Here is a 12,373-nt window from a genome sequence, read left to right as displayed (position 1 = left end):
ACAAGGAAGAAATATCTTTCTAAAATATATATATTTTTATTGATTTTTTAGAGAGAGAGAGGAAGGGAGATAGGGGGAGAGAGAGAGAGACAGACAGATTGACACTCAACCAACTGAGCAATACTGGCCAGGGCAGAAGAAATATCTTTGATCAATGAGCACTGTTCTAAGAAAAAATTAATTTGCATTTTAAAAATGTATAATTCAAACTTTTCCATAAAACAAAGTGCCTGTAACTCTAAATTAGGAACATTGGGTCCAATTAGTAATCCCAGAAGCAGAGACTTCCCATAACTATCGAAGAGAATCAACTTATGAGTGGGCTGCACTAGCATTCTTTGAAAATGTAGCTGTTTTTTAATGAGGTAGAGCCTAGATTGCCTGAAGCCCCTCTTTCATGGGATTTTTCTGGGAACTGTGTGTCATCTCTCCTTGTTCACCTCTCAAAGGTTGCATAATGCCTGCATTAACTTCTAGGAAATGTGGGGTGTGAACCAATTAAACGCTTGGCGGGGAAGAGAGGAAAGGACCGTATGTATTTGCCGTTCTGATCAGACCATTAAGCTTTAGGTGCAGTCTTGATTTCCTGAATTTAGAAAGGCTAATGCTCTCAGAATTTCTATTCAGGGCCTGACCATTAGCCCAGCAAGCAGCTTTCATTAAAAAGGCTTCTCTGTCACCTGGAAACTTGAAGCCCAGAGCTGCATTCAGTCCCTACGAGAGCTGTGTGCAGGGTGAAGAATTTCTATCCCAATCGTACAAGTAAGTTGGCCTTAGCTCCTATGCACATAGTCCCACCTTGCCTATTCACAGGAGCAATTAAGTGAGCCTCTACCTATAGGGCTGGAAGGGACCCCAAAATGCCATCAAATGTGTCCCCCCTGCCTTGGGCAGGGCTGCATTTGTTCCTTAACTAAATTTTTCCCCCCTAGTGATTCCTAAAGAAGAACCCAGGTATAAGATGCAGCCTCTTCTAGGCAGTTCTTTACAGAAAGAATTTGAGCCATCCCCCCGTCGCCACCTCGGGATATTTCTTCTTAATTCTGACCTCAGCAGACGCTGAGCATCCTCCAGGCTGGTAAACCTTTGCTCAGTTCTCTCTCAGTCCTCTCCAGTCCTCAGGATAAACCACCTGAGTCATGTGTCTGGGACAACCCCTTTGAATCTAGCCCTGACCTGTCCTGAGGGTTCCAGGTCTGGGTGGGTGCAGTGACTGTTGGTGGGTGCAGTGACCGTTCTGAAAAGCTCTGGAGTTTTACCAGATAACTTAAGCATGTATATTTGTGCTATAAGGATTGTGGTTTGAGTCTAGGAGATCTTCCACATTAGCCTCCTGGGTGATCTGTACATTAAGATTAAGCTCACAAGCTGTACAAAAAAAAATAGGAACAGTTGGCAAAAACAGTGATCCTCATTCGGGCAGAAGGAAGTAATTCTAATTATGTGCTTTTCTTTCCTGCCACTCACACTGTTAACCTACTTACCAGCAAATATTTGTAGGTGTGCTGGGCCTGGCGCTGCTGGGGACACATATGAACTCCTGCCGTCTGAGTCGACGGAAGAGCCAGGATGCGGGCGGGGCTGGGGTGCCGCGGAGCATCCTGCCACCAGGGGGTTGCAGAGAGCTGCCGCTGGACCTCGTGGGTCTCTTCCCATCACACTTGATCATTTCTGTAATATGGAAAACCCACTGGGATGTTTATCTGAACCGCTTCTGCCACTTTTTCAGGCGGTCTTTTCACTTTAAGATTCACATAGGAAAGGGCTCACCAGAGGTCCTGGGAGAGGCACAGAAAGCTACCAGAGTGACTTACATGTTTTTAAGAAAACAGCAGCCCCTATAGACTTAGGCAGCATTGCAGTCAAGGGGGCTAGCACTGTGCTTGCCCACATCTGAGCTCTGGGGGAGGCAGGGGGCAGGCTAGGAACTTACAGCCAGCAGAGAACTTGATCCCTAAGCCAAGAGAGTAACATTCAAACTGTATGCTTTGGCTCCTGTCACACATTCTCTAATTTCACAACATTGGAGCGCGGGGTTAGATAAAGACTTGAATTTCACTCTCCAAAAGCTGAGAGAGAAGGCAAGGCAAGGACACTAAGGAACACATTATAAGGCATGAACATGGCCCAGATGTTTACAAAGGTATAGGCGTGTGTGTAGGAGTCATCAGAGGAAGAGATCACCTTCAAATCTAAAGCCTGTGCTAGGTTGGATTGTCACTTCTATGTGAATAAGTTCCCTTGAGTCATGGATGAACGTTTTGCAAAGTGTGGCCTATGGACCACTCGCGTTGGAATCTCCTGTGGTTAAAGTGTTAAAACAGGTTCCAGGCCCCCCCCAGACCCACAGACTCGGAATGTCTAGGGGTAGGTAGGATTCCAGAATCTGCTTTTTAGCAACTTCCCTGAGATAATCTCTAGCTTACTAAAGGTTAAGAGCCACTGACATAAATCATAAGTGCTAAAATAGGAAGAAAACTGTATACATTAGATCCAAGCCAGGAAAGATAGATGCGTATTTTAAAAGGGGGCAGCAAAATTTGCTGTTTTTCAAACTGTCCATTTGGAACATCAAAGCTACAATTAAAAAGAAGAAAAGAAATACATGTATGGCTTTAAAACGAGGAGGAGCTAACTCCAGTGATTTATGGTAACTAAAGTTGCTTTATTTTTGATGTTTTCTTTAAATATAATTATTACAAAGCAAGCACATATCATTTTAGAACATTCTGGAATTATAAAAAAATAAAGTATTTTAATTTTGTACTTAGATGCTTATATTTCAGAAATCAAGAGGTGCTTAGGATACACAGTGATAAAGCTTCCCTCTCGTTGCCGTGTTTGTTCTTTCTCAAGCCCACAGACGACAGCATACTCTATGTGCTAATCTGCCCTTTGCTTTCTTCTGTCTTTGTTAGGTTTTGTGGTTTTATGTCGATGCACTTGAAGTTTTGATGGAAGAGAGCGACGTGATCCAGTTTTCATGGTTAAAAGACCACCTGGGCTATCAGGTGGAGAGCAGCTTCTCTGCGTCATTCATCTGCCCATCCGCTCGTCCATCCATCCACCCACCTGTCCATCCATCCATCCATCCATCCATCCATCCATCCATCCATCCATCCATCCATCCACATGGAGCATCTGATTTATGAAAATATTTACATATTTCTATTCAGTCATCTTTTAAGACTTTATTGACAGTTATTGACATTGTGGCAAAATTATCGGCTTGTGAAGTGTATTTATACATTCTACCTTTTTTGTTAAAGTGGGAGGTTTTAATTTGGGGAAACCAGTGATATTAACCATCATGATAATTAAAAACTAAATCAGAATATCCTAAAATCAACACAAAAAAATTACAAACATGTTAGAAAAGGAACCAAATAAAACCTGTAACCATTTGTTTCCAGAACAAATACGCTTGTGCATTCACCAACTTAACTACTTAACAGTTTTGGACAGCACTTCACTAAATAATTTTTTTCTAAATTTATTCTTTCATCGATGAAAGAATGACGAGGCTTAAACATGACCAAATGCAGAATAACAATCTACTAACAGCATGTTTTTTCAACTTAGATGAATCTATCAGATCTTTCCCTGCTTATTTATCTGTCTCTCTTCACCCAGTTATCTCTGTCTTGGGCTCTGGTTCATGATTTTTTTTTACAATTCTATTATCTAATCTGCTTTATTCAAATTTTGCCAGTTGTGCCACTAATATTCTCTACAGCAAAATAGAACTTTTTTTTCAGGTTCAGTGTTCCATCCTGGGTCATGATTTCTAATGAAGAGAATCAAAAGCCTATCATAGCACCTGCTGTGGACTTTGAGAGCACCAGATCTTTGCCAGGCCTGGTGCTGAGCATACAGAGCGCATGCAGCTGAGGTCCCTTTTCTCACAGAGCTCACAGCCGAATGGGGGAGGCGGCCAAGAACCAGACAGTGACCGCACAGGGTGCTGAGCACCATGAGAATGTGACGTCTAAACAAGAGCCAGAGCATAGAACACGGATATCAAAACACTTACGGGGTCAGGGAGGGCTTCCTGGAGGCAGTGACATCGTCCTGAGTTCGAAGGAGCATCATCTCCTAGGGAAGAAGGTGGGGGAGAAGAGATAGCATTTCAGGCACAGGAAATCACCTGGCAAGAGGCAGTAATCATGATGCAGAATAGCATGCTTGGGGAAAAGTGATGCATTCTGAGGATTTCTGTTATTTCTTTACACTAGTTGATATATATATATATCACATTGATTTTAATATATTAATATTATACCAGCACTTGCCTTTTACTGGATGCACTTACTAATTATAATGGTTTTCAAGTTGATTTTCCACATATATATATTTTTCAAATAATATAAAATTTAGCTCCTCTTTAATAACATTGACTAGGATATTCAGGAAAACGTTAAATCAGAATAACAGTCAATGATATCTTTGCCAGATATTTCGTTCTTGGCTTCAATGAGCATGCTTTAGTGTTTTTTCCACTGAGCATGATGCTGGCTTTGGGGTAAGTGGAAGGATAGATATCTTAAGGAATTATTCATCTGTACTTATGTTATTAGAAGGTTTCATTTTCCCTAAATTAAGAATGGATGTTGAATTCCACAACATCTCCTTCAGTGTAGTAGATACTGATTATGTGATTTTTCTCTTTGATCAATTAATGGAATCAGTTATGTTACAGATTTACTCATATTGGAGGATCCTTTTATCCCTGCAATAAATAATCCTTTATCGTAGGGCACTATTATTTTAATGTGCTAATAGGTTCTGTCTGTTAACATTTTTATTTATATTTTCAATCAGTTTTTATGAAAATATAGTACATTTTGAGTTTTCTTTCAGATTTTGGAATATATAAAAGCATAATTTTAGGTCTTCATTACAGACTGCGTCCTTTCATCATTATAAAAAGCCATCTTCGTTTTCTCGATAGCTTCTTGCCCTGAATTCACCCTTATCTGATATTAAGATTGGGACCCCTCCTTACTTTTTGTTTTCATTTGCCAAGTATGTTTCTGTCCAATCTTTGGTTTTCAGCCAGAATAATTTTTGTTAGTTAAATTGCTTAAATATAGAGAATAGTTGGATTTTCCTTCATAATTTGTTATGAGGATATTTTTCTATTAATAAGTCAGTTTAGCTCATTTATATTTATTCAAGCCTTATTTATCTCATCACATTTTATGTTATGTCTTCTGTTTATATTGCTGCTTTTACCATATGGTCTCTGTCTTTTTTTTGTTTTGTTTCCTTTATGTTTTGTTTCTTTTGATAATTTAGAAAGCAAATTTCTGTTCCAAAATTATTATTATTATTATTTTAATATATCTTTATTGATTGCAGAGAGAGGAAGGGAGAGGGAGAGAGAGAGAGAAACATCAATGATGAGAGTCATTGATCAGCTGCCTCTTGCCTGCCCCTGACTGGGGACCGAGCCTGCCACCCGGGCATGTGCCCTGACGGGAATCGAACCTCGATCTCCTGGGTCCTAGGTCAACTGATGCTCAACCACTGAGCCACGCCCAGCTGGGCCAAAATTATTTTTTATCTTTATTTTATCTTTAATGTTTTTAGGCAGTATTTATTAATATCTTGTGAAAAAGTGATCATTTGTTTGTATTTCCACCGTCTCCCTGCTTCTCTCTGTTCCCCGATACTCAATTCCATTGACTTTACATTTTTTAATTTAATTACAACCTATTACTTGACTTATTAGCCTTATATTACATACTTTTACCTGTGGCTGTGCAAGGTGAGGCACTCAACATACCTACCCTGCTTTATACCTATCCCTTTTCCTTTCCCTATTTTATTTCTTATATCACTACTATATTGTTAAGGTTTATAACATGTACGTTCTGTTTTTTAATCATAACTTCCATTTGTTTTAGTCTTAGTCATACCTATAATTGATTTTTTTTCTTACTTAATGATAAACTCTGAACATATTCTCATATGATTCTTCTACAATATTGATTTTGACAGCTGTATAGTATTTCTGCATCAATAAAGGTACCGTTATTTATTTAGCCAATCCCCTATTATTGAACATTTACATCATATCCAACGTTCACTAGTGTGAATAGTATAAACCAGGCTAGCCTCTTTGAAATTTAAAGCTATATTTCTAACTCCTGGAAAAGAGACTAATTCCTATCAGGAGAGCGGTCTCAAACTTTAGTGACCGTTCAGATCTCCTAAGGAACTGCTTAAAATGCAGACTCTGGCTCTGTGGGTCTGGCCAGGGCCCAAGACTCTGCATTTCTAACAAGCTCCCAGGTGCTGCTCATGCTGCCAGTCTTCGGAACACTTTGAGTAGCAAGGTCTCGGACTATATCTTGTGTCTGTGGAATTTTGCTTCAATGAAGCCATGCTAGAAAATTTTGTGACAGTTGGTTCTGTTGCGTTTTGTGACAAACTTTAAAATATTAGGTTTGTACCAAAGTAATTTGTAGCAAACCATTGTTACCTGTGAAGGTTCTGCAAGGTTACCCTTATGCCGCAATCTCCTCGCTCGCCTGGGCCTGTCACTCGCCGGGTCCAGGGGAGCGGATCTGATGTGCACATGGCTGTCCCAGGGGGAAAGGCTGAGAGCCTGGGGATCAGCAAATAAAGCAGAGGCCAGATGGGCTCCCTGGAGGGAGCTGGTGCAAAGAAGCCTTTGAACCCTAATTTGTAAATGATATCTGCACTCCGAGCCCTCGCAGACGTGTTTCATTTGGTGGGTGGGTGGTGGTTTAGGTGGTTTTATCCTGCCAGGCCCTGAGTGACTCGACCTTGCCGGCCTCTCCCAGCTACATGAGCCTCCCTTCCCTTCATCCTACACAGGCGTTTGGCAAACTTCTTCTGTAAAGGGCCAGACAGTAAATAGCTTCGTTGACCTTACTGTCTCTGTCACAACTACTCAACGTTGCCATTATAGAGCAAAAGCAGCCACAGATGATATGAACAAATGGGTGTGCCAATAAAACTTTCTTTATAAGACCAGGCAGGGGTGGGAGGGCATAGTTTGCGGACCCCTGCTCTACACACCGACTAAGCTTCTGCTTTAGGGTCTTCACACCAGTTGTTTTCTTCGCTTGGAGCTCACTTCCCCTGGATCATCCTAGAACATGTTCCCTTACTCCATTCGAGGCTCTCAGATGTCACACCACCCAGAAGGCCCTCCCCGACCACCCAGTCTAAAGTAGCGTCCCTCCCCCAGATCTCCACGCCCTTTTTTGCCACCCTCCTATGGTTCATACGTCATCTAGTTCCTTTGCAAGAAATATTGATTATATTTTGATAATTCCTAGAGAAAAGTGTTTCTAGGCTGAGTCGTTTTAATACATGTAGCAGTTTATTTCTAGTGGAGCATCTCCGTGGACAGAAATAGATTTGTTATACAGGGTTGGTTGTAATCATGTGCCTTCTAATGACTATTCCCCTGAGATTTAGACTGAGGTTGGCAGTGCCAAATGTATTAGATGGTGAATATAGTTTGATGTGAAAGAATTGCTTTGTTCTAGAGCCTCATCAATAATAATAAAAAATGTCTTTGGCCCTTCTGGCTCTTCTTATGGATTATACCAGTTTCCACCCCTGCATGTAACTTTCAAGAACTATTAATGGGAAGAGGAGAATTTTCCACACAATTTGCACCTATCCCCAAAGCAGAGGAGGCCTCGTGGCCAGTGCAGGGTGCACAGGGGAACTGGAGAGACACTTCCTGAGGAAAGAAGATCAGAGGAAATTCATGTCAGGACATGACAGCTTTGGGGGATCCAGCCCCACGGAGGAGAGAGGGGTCGGATCCTGAAGCGTTCGGCAGGGCGCGGGCGACCTCGCCGCTGAGGCCTTTGGCATCTCCATCAGGGCACCATTGTGAGCGAGGGCAGCCGGGGAAAGTCGTCCCCGTGGGCAGCTGATGCAGAGGCTGTGTGAGCCCCACATGCCATTGTGGTGATGACTCCAATTTGGGGGCATTCCTGGGGTTCAGGTGGCCAGGCATACTCCCAGAGGGTCTGCACCATGGATGCAGACCGTCTCAAGAGCTGTTGCATTTCTAAGGTGGGGAATGACTCCGAGACTAACCTAGTGGAGAAACCCGAGAGGCAAAGGACCTCCCGCTAGAAGAAGGGCTGAGTCTGAGCAGCAGGCAGAGTTCCGCCAGGAGGCGCGAGGGCCGCGGTGGCAGCTGGTGCGGAGGCTCCGTGGGGGCTCCGTGGGGGCTCCGTGGGGGCATCTTACCTGGGCTCTGGCCCCATCATGCTTTGGTTCGCAGCCTTCATGATCTTTAGCGGTTTCTAAAAGCAGGTGTTTTTGTAAATACCTTATGTGAAATGTGGTGTTAGGGATGTTTCCCTTGATTGCTAAGAATATCCCGACGCAGTATAATTCTTAATGAAACACGATTCTTTTATACGAGTGACCATGTCTTTTCACCTGTATTTTTAACTGTACCTTTCCAAAGGGTGCTGTTGGAAGGACATTGGTTTAGCTTAACCAGAGTGAGACGTCTTTACTTTGCTGTGTGTCTCCTGCATTTTGGTTCTCTCGTCTCCACTTCCCATACCAGGGTTTGAGAGATGGAAGAGCTTGAGGGTGGTCTCATTCATTGTAAGGTGGCGTCTAACTGGTGGGTACCCACGGAGTTCAATAAATTCCGTCTTCTAGGAATTTAGACCGTTCTGAAACTTTCTAGAAGACAAAATATATGGTGACCAAACACCTGTCTCTTTAAGCCGAAAATGTATACATAAGTGGTTGTAGATTGTTGAAGAATGGACCTACACGGGAAAGTAACTGTGGCCTTTTCGCTGTAGCTATTACATTTATGTCATTATGTTCCCAAGTCCTGAACTGTTTCCAATTCCACCCCAGGTCACTGGGGCTAAAAAGTCTTTTGCAAACATTATTTACTATTTGAAGACCTTGCTCTTTTACCTTGGAGACCTGGAAAGTTAAAAGATAAATTGCTTGCCAGTGGCCTCTAGCCTCCGTCAGCCCCTAAGCAATCCGTCTCCTGGCCTGGGACCGCTCCGTGTTTATAATTCTCGGCGATTGATTTTGTGCTTAGAGGTTGTAACACGGATACACTCTGAGGTCTGCTGGTCCTGCACGAGAGGGGGCCACGGTAATTCATTCTAACACTGTATGGGGGGGAAATTTTAATTGTTGGATTTACTCTAGGCTTTGGGTCTTTCTAATATCATTGTGTTAGTTAAAATGAGCCTTTGTAGCAAAGAGAATAGTCTATCGCAGCTCGAGATTAGAGAAGTCTGCAGGGAAACAGCTCGGATGCCTGCAGGAGAGTGAACGGCTCCAACTGGACGTGGCCCTCCCCTGGCTACCCCCGGCTTGCCCCTCGGAATTCCCTCCCTTCTCGCCTCGGCATCTCCCTCCTCTCTTCCCCGGCAGCTCTTTCCACATTTAAACAGTCTGCTGTTTTCCTTTATTTCCCTGTCTTGTGTCCAGGCCTCTTGGTCACCTCTTTACACCTACTGGCCCCACCTGTGCGGACACTAATCTCTCCTTCCTGCCCCAGTAGCGGGCCTGTTTTCCCACCTTCTCCAGCTCTCTGGCTACACTTGTTACCCACTCCAGTTTGCACCACTTGGGTTTCCCCCACTATTTTTGATAAGGGAGACCCCACTGCTCTCAGTCTTTCTCTTTATATGTAGGCGGGAGGGAGAGAGAGGAGAGACTGAAGGGCAGTGAACTGCAGGTGTTTCTGGCGTTGGCTTTGAGGGGACAGTAAGAGAAGACTTGGGGAGAGAGGCGATGCCCAACCCCTGGGAATGCTGGCACAGGTGGCACTTGGGTGAGATCCTCACAGATTCTCCCCACCTGTGGGCATCTATCGCTTGAGCGCGGCTTTATATTGCATGGGAACATGGGCGCGTCTGGAGACCAAGAATCCTCATTTGCGACCCCCGTGGCTGGGTCTCTGCAGGGCCGGCAGCTCCCCTTGCCCTTCCTTCGGCCTCGGGTTAAGCCCTATTAACAGAGTGCATGCACCCTCTTTTCCTGAGGTTGCATCTACCCGACTTACAGGGTCCTCCAAACGTGCTGGTCATTACAGTTCACCCTTGAACAATATGGGGCGTTAGGGACACCGACTCTCCTCCCACCCCTGACAAAAATCCATATATAATTTTTGACTCCCCCAAACCTTAACTACAGTAGTCCCTTGGTACCTGCAGGGGTTCGGCTCCGGCACCCCCATGGATACCAAAATCCATGAACACTCAAGTCCCTCATATAAAATGATGTAGAGCAACGCACACAGCAAGCCCTTTGCATCCGTGGGCTCCCAGCCCGGATCAAAAATACTGTTATTGATTCGCAGTTGGTTGAACCCACAGATGAATTCGAAATCCAGGGATAGGGAGGGCCGGCTGTATAGTTATTGGAAAAAACCCGAGTATAAGTGACCCTCGCAGCTCAAACCCGTGTTTTTCAAGGGCCCACTGTACTGGTTTGGGCAGGTGCTTTCCGGGGGGCAGGGAAGGGAGAAGCAACCCCGGGCCCCAGCCTGCTCCTGCCGAGGGTCAGCGTGAAGGCACAGAAAGGCGACCGTATCGACAGGGGAGGGAGGAAGGGGGAAGCCAGGCTGCTGCAGAAACCCCGAAATGCAGATATTCTGTCTGCAGATAGCAGGAGCTGGCGTGTTTGTAGTTTGCTCTCAGAGTAAGAATTGTGCTGTTTGAAAGGGACAATGACCCCGGCTCGTCTGAAAAAGAGGTGTGTTGAAGGAGACCTGCAGAGAAGCACATCGATCTTCGCCGGGCAACTGAAATGGTGGAGGCATTGGGGAGACCCTGATCTCCCAGAGGGAACTGCACATCTGGAGAGCAAGCCAAGATTTCAGTTGGCAAAAGGTTCATTTTTTTTTTTTCCTGAAGATGAATCTCTAACCAGCAGCTCCATTCGAATTCTGTGTCTGCTTTGCAAACAAGGCTCATGCTTTTATGGCTTTTAAAAAATGGGTTTAATGGACTGAGTTCATTTAGACAGGGATATCAAATGAATGAGCGGAATTCGAAGACACATCCATCTGGCCGTCAGTCTTTGTTTAAGCCACTTGACTACCCGCGGCTGGGCCCACCCGCAGCTGGGCCATCTCTAATGAAATGGCATCGCAGTCCCCTGCATAAAGTCTGCGATGGATAAATTAGTACCTGGTAAGTGCTTTGAAGATGAAAATCACGATGTGAGTAATGGGCAAGACTTTTTCCCTTGGGCCGGAAATGGCATCTTTTGTCTTTTCCCGCTGCTCCGTGAGTCACCCAGGTTGACAGTGCAGAAAACTTTCCTCTCCCCAGAGATGAGCAACAGAGACACACGAGGACAGACTTTTATTTGACTTACAAGGAAAATTAAGAAAGAGCCCGAACCCGTTCACATCTGTACAAGGAATGACACGCCGTACGCATTTGCTTCCTATAGACGCAGGTCGTATTTCACATGAATTTCTACATTAAGACATCGCATGACAATTATCTTGCTTAAACACTAATGAGGAACAAACATCTCCCAAAGCACTGAAGACAGAAATTCAGCTTTGTCCCTCCAGCAAGCTTGGCTTACCTCGCAGGGTGTTTAAAGATGTCCATCAAACTCTCTCCCAAACCGTGGGGACATCGAGGTTTATCTGCTCAGGAGATGGGAGGATGTTTAGTGGGAGCAGCCTAGGAGAACTGCAGGTGTGGAAGTGAAGTGTGAACCGTTGGGCAGGACCCAGCCGTCTGTCTGTAGGAACCTGGCCCTTCCCGGCTGCTCCCCGGCTCCAGGGCAAAGAAGCCAACACTTGTTCTATGCTCCAGACTCGGCGGGAGCGCCTCTCTCCCCACGTCCAAATGTTGTCGTTTGTCTATGTTTTTCATCTCCTGGGCTGCTCTGCCACGGTGGTCATTAGTCATGCTAGATTGTCCGGGTTGACTGATTCCTGATAGCTTTGACAGGCCCCGTCGGGAAGACTGCATGACCCCAGCGTTCGCTGGGACCCGAGCGGCGGGCTGCGGCGCTCCTCGCGGTGCATCACTGTCAGCCCAGCAGCGCCGCCTTCCCAGCTGCGCCCCAAATTGGTCACAGCTGAGAGAAGAGCCTTCCCAGCAAGGCTAGCAGAGGGGGGCAGTGTGGGAGCTCACTGCGGGGGTGGGGGTGAGGGGTAGTGGGGGGTGGAGGGGAGGTTGGATGCATCAGAGGAAAATGCTCTACTGCTGGGTGAGGTCCTGAAAACTGGTGAAAATGGTCAAAGGAAGGAGAGAAAAAGGCCCTCGGACAGATTCGGATACAGGCAAAGTCCAGGAGACTTTGAGGAGTTAATGGGAAAACAATTCTTCTTATCTGCTTCCTGCCAATCTGTGTCCAT

This window comes from Miniopterus schreibersii (genome assembly GCF_964146895.1).
Source record: "Miniopterus schreibersii genome assembly, chromosome: 6".
Taxonomy (NCBI): domain Eukaryota; kingdom Metazoa; phylum Chordata; class Mammalia; order Chiroptera; family Miniopteridae; genus Miniopterus; species Miniopterus schreibersii.
Note: the sequence above shows the minus strand (reverse complement) of the source record.